Source organism: Arachis stenosperma, chromosome 10 (assembly GCF_014773155.1).
Source record: "Arachis stenosperma cultivar V10309 chromosome 10, arast.V10309.gnm1.PFL2, whole genome shotgun sequence".
Taxonomy (NCBI): domain Eukaryota; kingdom Viridiplantae; phylum Streptophyta; class Magnoliopsida; order Fabales; family Fabaceae; genus Arachis; species Arachis stenosperma.
The window spans coordinates 112,255,303-112,265,639 of NC_080386.1; positions in this window are offsets into that span (position 1 = coordinate 112,255,303).

The window sequence follows — 10,337 nt, forward strand, 5'->3', positions numbered from 1 at the left end:
TGATAAGAGGCATGAAAGTAAATGGCAATGAAAATAAACTAACAAATATACAAGGCTCTTGGCAAGGTATGAAAATTAGAAGTCCTATCCTAGTTATCCTTCTCAATTATGATGAGAATTGTTCATTGCTACCACTTAGTTAACCCTTACTAAATAAAGGAAAGTCAAGTGGATGAATTGACTTGAGCCACAAGTTCTAGCCAACTCCCAAGGAAAGACTAGCTTTAGTGCACTCCAAACCAATTAGCAATCTCTCCAATTATCAATCAACAAAGGAATTAGATAACTCAAGTGTCACTAATTACTCTACCTAGGCCAATAGGAACAAAATCTACACTAAAACTAAAAGAGACATTTCAACAAACACATAAAGTGCAATAGAAGTAAACATTATTAAATGCAAGAATTAAAGGAATCTATAACTACAAAAACAATAGATCAACAATAGAAGAGCAAAGAAGACACATTTATTATGAATTACCTCTTATTGAATTGGAAGAATGTAGAAGGAACAATACTATATCTACAACAAAATATAAGAACAACATAAAGGAAATTACAACAAAAGAATAGAAGAAGATGAATGTAGCAACAAAGAATTGAGAGATAGAAGTGGAAGAAAGCAAAGATTAAAACCTAGATCTAAGAACTAAACCTAATCCTAATCCTAATTCTAGAGAGAAGAAAGAGCTTCTCTCTCTAGAAACTACTTCTAAACTAATCCTAATGTGTGGAAATGAACTAATGGTAACTAACTTCTAAAGCATGAAAGTATGTTGATTCCCCCTTCACTCCTTGGGTTAAATAGCATCAGAAATGAGTTGGATTGGGCCCACAAGGCTTTAGAATTCGCTGGCCACGTTTTGCTTTAAGTGAACCAGGTGGCAGCAACGGCGCGTGCACATACTATGCACGTACGCGTCACCATACGTGTAGCAACTATGGCAAATCTTATATCATTGCGAAGCCCCGGATGTTAGCTTTCCAAACCAACTGGAACTGCATCATTTGGACCTCTGTAGCTCAAGTTATGGTCAATTAAGTGCAAAGAGGTCGGCTTGACAGCTTTTGCGTTTCCTTTATTTCTCCATGAGTTCTCCATTTCTACATGCTTTTCCTTCATTCCCTTGGTCCAATCCTTGCCTCCTAAATCTGAAATCACTTAGCAAACATATCAAGGCATCTAATGGAATCAAGGAGAATTAGATTTAGCTATTTTAAGTCCTAAAAAGCATGTTTTCACTCTTAAGCACAATTAAGGGAGAAGTTATAAAACCATGCTATTTCATTGAATAAATGTGGGTAAAAGGTCATAAAATTCCTTAAATGAAGCATAAGATAAACCCTACAAATGGGGTTTATCAATGAGTTAAAGACTCAAGGAAGAATGATGATCTTGTTGAATAATGAGAGTGTGCCAGGCACTATATCCTTGGGTTATGTATGAGAATGTGCAGGGTCTTATGTCTTTGGGATTGAACTATGATTGATAATCTTTTCTGCTGCAAGAGTGTGTCAGGCACTATATCCTTGGGTTACGCATGCAAGTGTACCCGGCACTATATCCGTGGGTGAATAGAGTGTGTCCGGCACAATATCCGTGGGTTAATAGAGTGTGCCCGGTGGTGCTCTCAAACGTGAATCACACTTTGTCACAACTTCGCACAACTAACCAGCAAGTGCACTGGGTCGTCCAAGTAATACCTTACATGAGTAAGGGTCGATCCCACAGAGATTGTTGGTATGAAGCAAGCTATGGTCATCTTGTAAATCTCAGTTAGGCGGATTCAAATGGTTATAATGGTTTTTGAAAATACAAAGATAAATAAAACATAAAATAAAGATAGAGATACTTATGTAATTCATCGGTGGGAATTTCAGATAAGCGCATGAAGATACTGTGTTCCTTCTGAATCTCTGCTTTTCTACTGCTTTCATCCAATCATTCTTACTCCTTTCCATGGTAAGCTGTATGTAGGGCGTCACTGTTGTCAATGGCTACTTCCCATCCTCTCAGTGAAAATGGTCCAAATGCTCTGTCACAGCACGGCTAATCACCTGTCGGTTCTCGATCATGTCGGAATAGGATCCATTGATCCTTTTGCGTCTGTCACTACGCCCAACACTCGCGAGTTTGAAGCTCGTCACAGTCATTCAATCCTTGAATCCTACTCGGAATATCACAGACAAGGTTTAGACTTTCCGGATTCTCAAGAATGCTGCCAATGGATTCTAGCTTATACCACGAAGACTCTGATTAAGGAATCCAAGAGATACACGCTCGATCTAAGGTAGAACGGAAGTGGTTGTCAGGCACGTGTTCATAGGTGAGAATGATGATGAGTGTCACAGATTATCACATTCATCATGTTGAAGTGCAGCGAATATCTTAGAATGAGAATAAGCGTGATTTGAATAGAAAATAGTAGTAATTGCATTAATACTCGAGGTACAGCAGAGCTCCACACCTTAATCTATGGTGTGTAGAAACTCCACCATTGAAAATACATAAGTAATAAAGGTGTTCATTGGTTTTGGCCCCAGAGAGGGAACCAGGATGACCAAGACGACAATACAATAGTAAAAAGTTCTATTTATACTAAATTAGCTACTAGGGTTTACAGAAATAAGTCTAAGTGCAGAAATCCACTTTCGGGGCCCACTTTGGTGTGTGCTTGGACTGAGCTTGAGCTTTACACGTGCAGATGCTTCTCTTGGGGTTAAACGCCAAGTTGTAACGTCTGTTTGGCGTTTAACTCTGGTTTGCGACGTGTTTCTGGCGTTTTACTCCAGAATGCAGCATGGGACTGGCGTTGAATGCCAGTTTGCATCATCTAAACTCAAATAAAGTATAAACTATTATATATTACTGGAAAGTTCTGGATGTCTAATTTCTAACGTAGTTGAGAGCGCGTCATTTGGAGTTCTGTAGCTCCAGAAAATCCATCTCGAGTGTAGGGAGGTCAGAATCCAACAGCAGCAGCAGTCCTTTTTCAGCCTGAATAAGATTTTTGCTCAGGTCCCTCAATTTCAGCCAGAAAATACCTGAAATCACAGAAAAACACACAAACTCATAGTAAAGTCCAGAAATGTGATTTTTTCATAAAAACCAATAAAAACATCTCTAAAAGTAGCTAGATCCTACTAAAAACTACCTAAAAACAATGCCAAAAAGCGTATAAATTATCCGCTCATCACAACACCAAACTTAAATTGTTGCTTGTCCCCAAGCAACTGAAAATCAAATAGGATAAAAAGAAGAGAATATACTATAAATTCCAAAATATCAATGAATATTAGTTCTAATTAGATGAGCGGGACTTGTAGCTTTTTGCCTCTGAACAGTTTTGGCATCTCACTTTATCCTTTGAAGTTTAGAATGATTGGCATCCATAGGAACTCAGAGTTCAGATAGTGTTATTGATTCTCCTAGTTAAGTATGTTGATTCTTGAACACAGCTACTTTATGAGTCTTGGCCGTGGCCCTAAGCACTTTGTTTTCCAGTATTACCACCGGATACATAAATGCCACAGACACATGACTGGGTGAACCTTTTCAGATTGTGACTCAGCTTTGCTAAAGTCCCCAGTTAGAGGTGTCCAGAGCTCTTAAGCACACTCTTTTTGCTTTGGGTCACGACTTTAACCACTCAGTCTCAAGCTTTTCACTTGGACCTGCATGCCACAGCCACATGGTTAGGAACAGCTTGATTTAGCCGCTTAGGCCTGGATTTTGTTTTCTTGGGCCCTGACGATTGGATTTTTGACGGTTTAGAATTTCACAAATGAATTCTCATTGTAAGTATAGTTTCTAAACTAACAATAATCCCTTCATACAAAAATTTGTTTGTCACAAGTAACAAACCCCTAAAATTAATAACCGAAGTATTCAAACCTCGGGTCGTTCTCTCTAGGAATTACAATAAAGTGTCTTGTTATTGGTTAGAAATGTATTTTGGGGTTTTGGATAAGAAGCATGAAAGTAAATGGTAAGAAAGTAAACTAATGGCTAAAAAGGTCTTGGCAAGGGTTGGTGGTCAAGGATCTCTATCCTAATCACTAACCACAATATGAGAATTGGCAAGGATTAATCTCATTAAATCATCCTCTAACTAGTAGTAAAGGAAAGTCAAATGAGCTATATCAATCCTAGTCCATAAGTCCTAACTCTCCACTAATTCAATTAGTGAGAACTAGAGTCAATGGCTCCCAATCATCAATTACTTGGACATTAGTAACTCAAGAGGTCCTAAGTTACCTTTCCAAGCCAAGAGTATAAAATTCTACTCTAAAATCCAACCAAGCATTTCATCAAACACTTGGAAGGCATAAAAGGAAAGCATAGTAAAATTGCAAGAAAAGTAAATCTACACTACTCAATTGCAAGGAATTAAACAACAACAAATCAAATGAACACAATTATTATGAATTACCTCTAATTGAATTGAAAGAGAATAGGAGGAACAAAAGTAGATCCACAACAAAGCATAAGAACAACATAAAGGAAATTACAACAAAAGAATAGAGGAAGATGAATGTAACAACAAAGAATTGAAAGGTAGAAGTAGAAGAAAGCAAAGATTAAAACCTAGATCTAAGAACTAATCCTAACCCTAATCCTAATTCTAGAGAGAAGAGAGAGCTTCTCTCTCTAGAAACTAACTCTAACTACTAAACTAAACTAATGGTAACTAACATGTAAAGTATGAAAAGTATCAGTGTATGTTGATTCCCCTTCAATCCTTGGCTTAAATAGCATCAGAAATGAGTTGGATTGGGCCCACAAGGCTTCTAAAATCGCTGGCCACATGTTGCATTAAGTGGGTCATGTGCCACCATCGGCGCATCCGCGTACCGTGCGCGTGCGCGCCCCTATGCGTGGTGCAACTATGGCAAATCTTATATCGTTTCGAAGCCCCGAATGTTAGCTTTCTAACCCAACTGGAACCGCATCATTTGGACCTCTGTAGCTCAAGTTATGGTCGTTTAAGTGCGAAGAGGTTGGCTTGACAGCTTTCCGGTTCTTTCATTTCTTCATGAGTTCTCCAACTTTTCATGCTTCTTTCTTCATTCCCTTGATCCAATCTTTGCCTTCTAAATCTGAAATCACTTAGCAAACATATCAAGGCATCTAATGGAATCAAGGAGAATTAAATTTAGCTATTTTAAGTCCTAAAAAGCATGTTTTCCCTCTTAAGCACAATTAAAGGAGAATATACAAAACCATACTATTTCAATGGATAAATGTGGGTAAAAGGTTATAAAATCCCCTAAAATCAATACAAGATAAACCGTCAAATTGGGATTTGTCAGGCCCTCCTATCCATTGATGCTCAAAGCCTTGGATCTTTTTTACCCTTGTCTTTTGGTTTTAAGGGCTATTGGCTTTTTTTGCTTGCTTATTCTTTTTCTTTCTTTAAATTTTTTTCGCCACTTTTTTTTCGCAAGCTTTGTTCTTCACTGCTTTTTCTTGCTTCAAGAATTAATTTTATGATTTTTCAGATCATCAATAACATTTCTCTTTTTCATCATTCTTTCAGGAGCCAACCATTTTAACATTCATAAACAACAAGATAAAAAATATGCACTGTTCAAGCATTCATTCAGAAAACAAAAAGTATTGTCACCACATCAATATAATTAAACTAATTTCAAGGATGAATTCGAAACTCATGTACTTCTTGTTCTTTTGTATTAAAAACATTTTTCATTTAAGAAAGGTGAAGGATTCATGGAATTATTCATAGCCTTAAGACATAGTTACTAGACACTAATGATCATGTAATAAAGACACATACATAGACAAAACATGAAGCTCAAAAATCGAAAAACATAGAAATAAGAACAAGGAAGTTAAGGAATGAGTCCACCTTAGTGATGGTGGCGCCTTCTCCTTGAAGGACCAATGGTGTTCTTGAGATCCTCTATGTCTCTTCCTTGCCTTTGTCGCTTGATCCCTAGTGATTTTAGTGCTCCTATCCTTAGTTGCTCCCAATAATTGTGTGGAGGAAAATGTATCCCCTGAGGTATCTCAGGGATTTCTTGATGAGGTAATTCCTCATGCTCTTGTTGAGGTCCATGAGTGGGCTCTCTTGATGTGCAGTCAAATGCTCTATTACTGAGCTATGGACCCTTGAGATGAATCTCTCCATCTCCCATGACTCGGAGGTGGAAGCTTTTGTCTTCCCTTTCCTCTTTCTAGAGGTTTCTCGGGCCTTAGGTGCCATAAATGGTTATGGAAAAAACAAAAAAACTCTGCTTTTACCACACCAAACTTAAAATGTTGCTCGCCCTTGAGAAAAAAAAGAAAGAATAGAAGAAGAAGAAGAATATATGGAGGAGAGGGAGAGATGTATGGGTTTCGGCCAAGGGGAAGAAGAGAGGGTTGTGTTGTGTGAAAATGAAGAAGGATGGAGGGGTTTATATAGTGGAAGGAGAGGGTAGTAGGTTCGGTCATTTAGGGTGGGTTTGGGTGGAAAAGAGATTTTGAATTTGAAGGTAGGTGGGGATCCTGTGGGGAACAGTGGATGGATGTGAGTGGTGATGAGGTGATGGGGAAGAGAGATTGAGGTGATTGGTGAAGGGTGTTTGGAGAAGAGTGTTATTGGATAGTGTGAAGAAGAGAGATGGTTAGTTGAGGTAGGTGGGGATCCTGTGGGGTCCACAGATCCTGAGGTGATCCTGTGGGGTCCACTGATCCTGAGGTTTCAAGGATTTATCATTCCTGCACCAATTAGGCGTGTAGAACGCCCTCTGCATTCAATCTTGCCATTTAACGCCAGACTGAAGCTTGTTTCTGGCGTTAAACGCCCAAATGTAGCATGTTTCTGGCGTTTAACACCAGCCTGATGCTTGTTGCTGTCATTAAATGCCAGCTTTTCTCAGGGTGCAATCCTGGCATTTAAACGCCAGACTGCTACTTGTTTCTGGCGTTCAACACCAGATTCATGCTCTGTTCTGGCGTTGAACGCCAGCCAGATGCTCCTTATTGGCGTTTAAACGCCAGTAGGCTCTTCCTCTAGGGTGTGCTGTTTCTTCTGCTGTTTTTGATTCTATTTTTAATTTTAGCAATTGTTTTGTGACTCCACATGATCATAAACCTAATAAAATATAAAAGAACAAGAGAAATATAGATAAATAAAAATTGGATTTCCTCCCAATAAGCACTTCTTTAATGTCAATATCTTGACAGTGAGCTCTCATGGAGCTTCACAGATCATCAGAGCATTGTTGGGACCTCCCAACACCAAACTTAAAGTTTAAATGTGGGGGTTCAACACCAATCTTAGATTTTGGTTGTGGCCTCCCAACACCAAACTTAGAGTTTGACTGTGGGGGCTTTGTTTGACTCTGTATTGAGAGAAGCTTTTCATGCTTTCTCTCCATGGTTGCAAAGGAAGATCTTTGAGCTTTAAACACAAGGTAGTCCCCATTCAATTGAAGGACTAACTCTCCTCTATCAACATTAATCACAGCTCCTGCTGTGGCTAGGAAGGGTCTTCCAAGGATGATGCATTCATCCTCCTCCTTCCTAGTGTCTAGGATTATGAAATCAGTAGGGATGTAAAGGCCTTTAGCCTTCACTGACATGTCCTCTACCAATCCATAAGCTTGTTTTATTGACTTGTCTGCCATCTCTAATGAGATTCTTGCAGCTTGTACCTCAAAGATCCCAAACTTCTCTATTACAGAGAGTGACATAAGATTTATACCTGACCCCAGGTCACACAGAGCCTTCTCAAAGGTTATGGTGCCTATGGTACAGGGTATTAAGAATTTACCAGGATCTTATTTCTTTTGAGGTAGAGTTTGCTGAACCCATATATCTAGTTCACTAATGAACAAGGGAGGTTCACCTTTCCAAGTCTCATTACCAAATAACTTGGCATTCAGCTTCATGATGGCTCCTAGATATTAAGTGGTGCACGAAATTGCAATCACACTTTTGCAATCCCGCACAACTAACCAGCAAGTGCACTGGGTCGTCCAAGTAATACCTTGCGTGAGCAAGGGTCGATCCCACGGAGATTGTCGGCTTGAAGCAAGCTATGGTTATCTTTGTAAATCTTAGTCAGGATATCAGAAATTATCAGGATTGATTGTGAAAAGCAAAAGAACATGAAATAGGTACTTGTTTTGCAGTAATGGAGAATAGGTTGAGGCTTTGGAGATGCTCCATCTTCTGAATCTCTGCTTTCCTACTGTCTTCTTCATCAAACACGCAAGGCTCCTTCCATGGCAAGCTGTATGTAGGGTTTCACCGTTGTCAGTGGCTACCTCCCATCCTCTCAGTGAAAACGTTCCTATGCTCTGTCACAGCATGGCTAATCATCTGTCGGTTCTCGGTCAGGCCGGAATAGAATCCATTGATTCTTTTGCGTCTGTCACTAACGCCCCGCCTGCTAGGAGTTTGAAGCACGTCACAGTCATTCAGTCATTGAATCCTACTCAGAATACCACAGACAAGGTTTAGACCTTCCGGATTCTCTTGAATGCCGCCATCAGTTCTAGCTTATACCACGAAGATTCTGGTTAAGGAATCCAAGAGATATCTACTCAATCTAAGGTAGAACAGGGGTGGTTGTCAGGCACATGTTCATAGTTGAGAATGATAATGAGTGTCACGGATCATCACATTCATCCGGGTTAAGAGCAAGTGATATCTTAGAATGGAAGCAAGCATGATTGAATAAGAAACAGTAGTAATTGCATTAATCCATCAAGACACAGCAGAGCTCCTCACCCCCAACCATGGGGTTTAGAGACTCATGCCGTGGAAGGTATACAATGAAATGTGTAAAAATGTCATGAGGTTCAGATACAATGTCAAAAGATCCTATTAATAGTAAACTAGTATCCTAAGGTTTACAGAAATGAGTAAATGACAGAAAAATCCACTTCCGGGCCCACTTGGTGTGTGCTTGGGCTGAGTATTGAAGCATTTTCGTGTAGAGACCTTTTCTGGAGTTAAACGCCAGCTTTCATGCCAGTTTGGGCGTTTAACTCCAAGTTTTATGCCAGTTCCAGCGTTAAACGCTGGAATTTCTGAGGCTGATTTGCCACGCCGGTTTGGGCCATCAAATCTTGGGCAAAGTATGGACTATCATATATTGCTGGAAAGCCCAGGATGTCTACTTTCCAACGCCGTTGAGAGCGCGCCAATTGGGCTTCTGTAGCTCCAGAAAATCCACTTCGAGTACAGGGAGGTCAGAATCCAACAGCATCTGCAGTCCTTTTCAGTCTCTGAATCAGATTTTTGCTCAGAACCTTCAATTTCAGTCAGAAAATACCTGAAATCACAGAAAAACACACAAACTCATAGTAAAGTCCAGAAAAGTGAATTTTAACTAAAAACTAATAAAAATATACTAAAAACTAACTAAAAGATACCAAAAACATACTAAAAATAATGCCAAAAAGGGTACAAATTATCCGCTCATCACAACACCAAACTTAAATTGTTGCTTGTCCCCAAGCAACTGAAAATCAAAATAGAATAAAAAGAAGAGAATATACTATAGACTCCAAAATATCAAAGAAACATAGTTCCAATTAGATGAGCGGGACTAGTAGCTTTTTGTCTCCGAACAGTTTTGGCATCTCACTCTATCCTTTGAAGTCCAGAATGATTGGCATCTATGAGAACTCAGAACTCAGATAGTGTTATTGATTCTCCTAGTTAAGTATAATGATTCTTGAACATAGCTAGTGTATGAGTCTTGGCTGTGGCCCAAAGCACTCTGTCTTCCAGTATTACCACCGGATACATACATGCCACAGACACATAATTGGGTGAACCTTTTTAGATTGTGACTCAGCTTTGCTAGAGTCCCCAATTAGAGGTGTCCAAGGTTCTTAAGCACACTCTTTTTGCCTTGGTTCACAACTTTATTTCTTTCTTTTTCTTTTTCTTCTCTTTCTTTTTCCTTTTTTTTTTGAAATTTTTTTTTTTTTGCTTTTTCTTGCTTCAAGAATCAATTTAATGATTTTTCAGATCCTCAATAACAGTTCTCTTTCTCCTCATTCTTTCAAGAGCCAACAATTTTAACATTCTCAAAACAACAAATTCAAAAGACATATGCACTGTTCAAGCATTCATTCAGAAAACAAAAAGTATTGTCACCACATCAAGCTAATTCAACTAGTTTCAAGGATGAATTTCAAAATCCTGTACTTCTTGTTCTTTTGTGATTAAAGCATTTTTTCATTTAAGAGAGGTGATGGATTCATAGGACATTCATAGCTTTAAGGCATAAACTTCAAATTTTATTAATTATGAATTAAGAACAAGACTCAGAAAATAAATATAAGATGAAACTAAAAATAGAAAAAAAAAC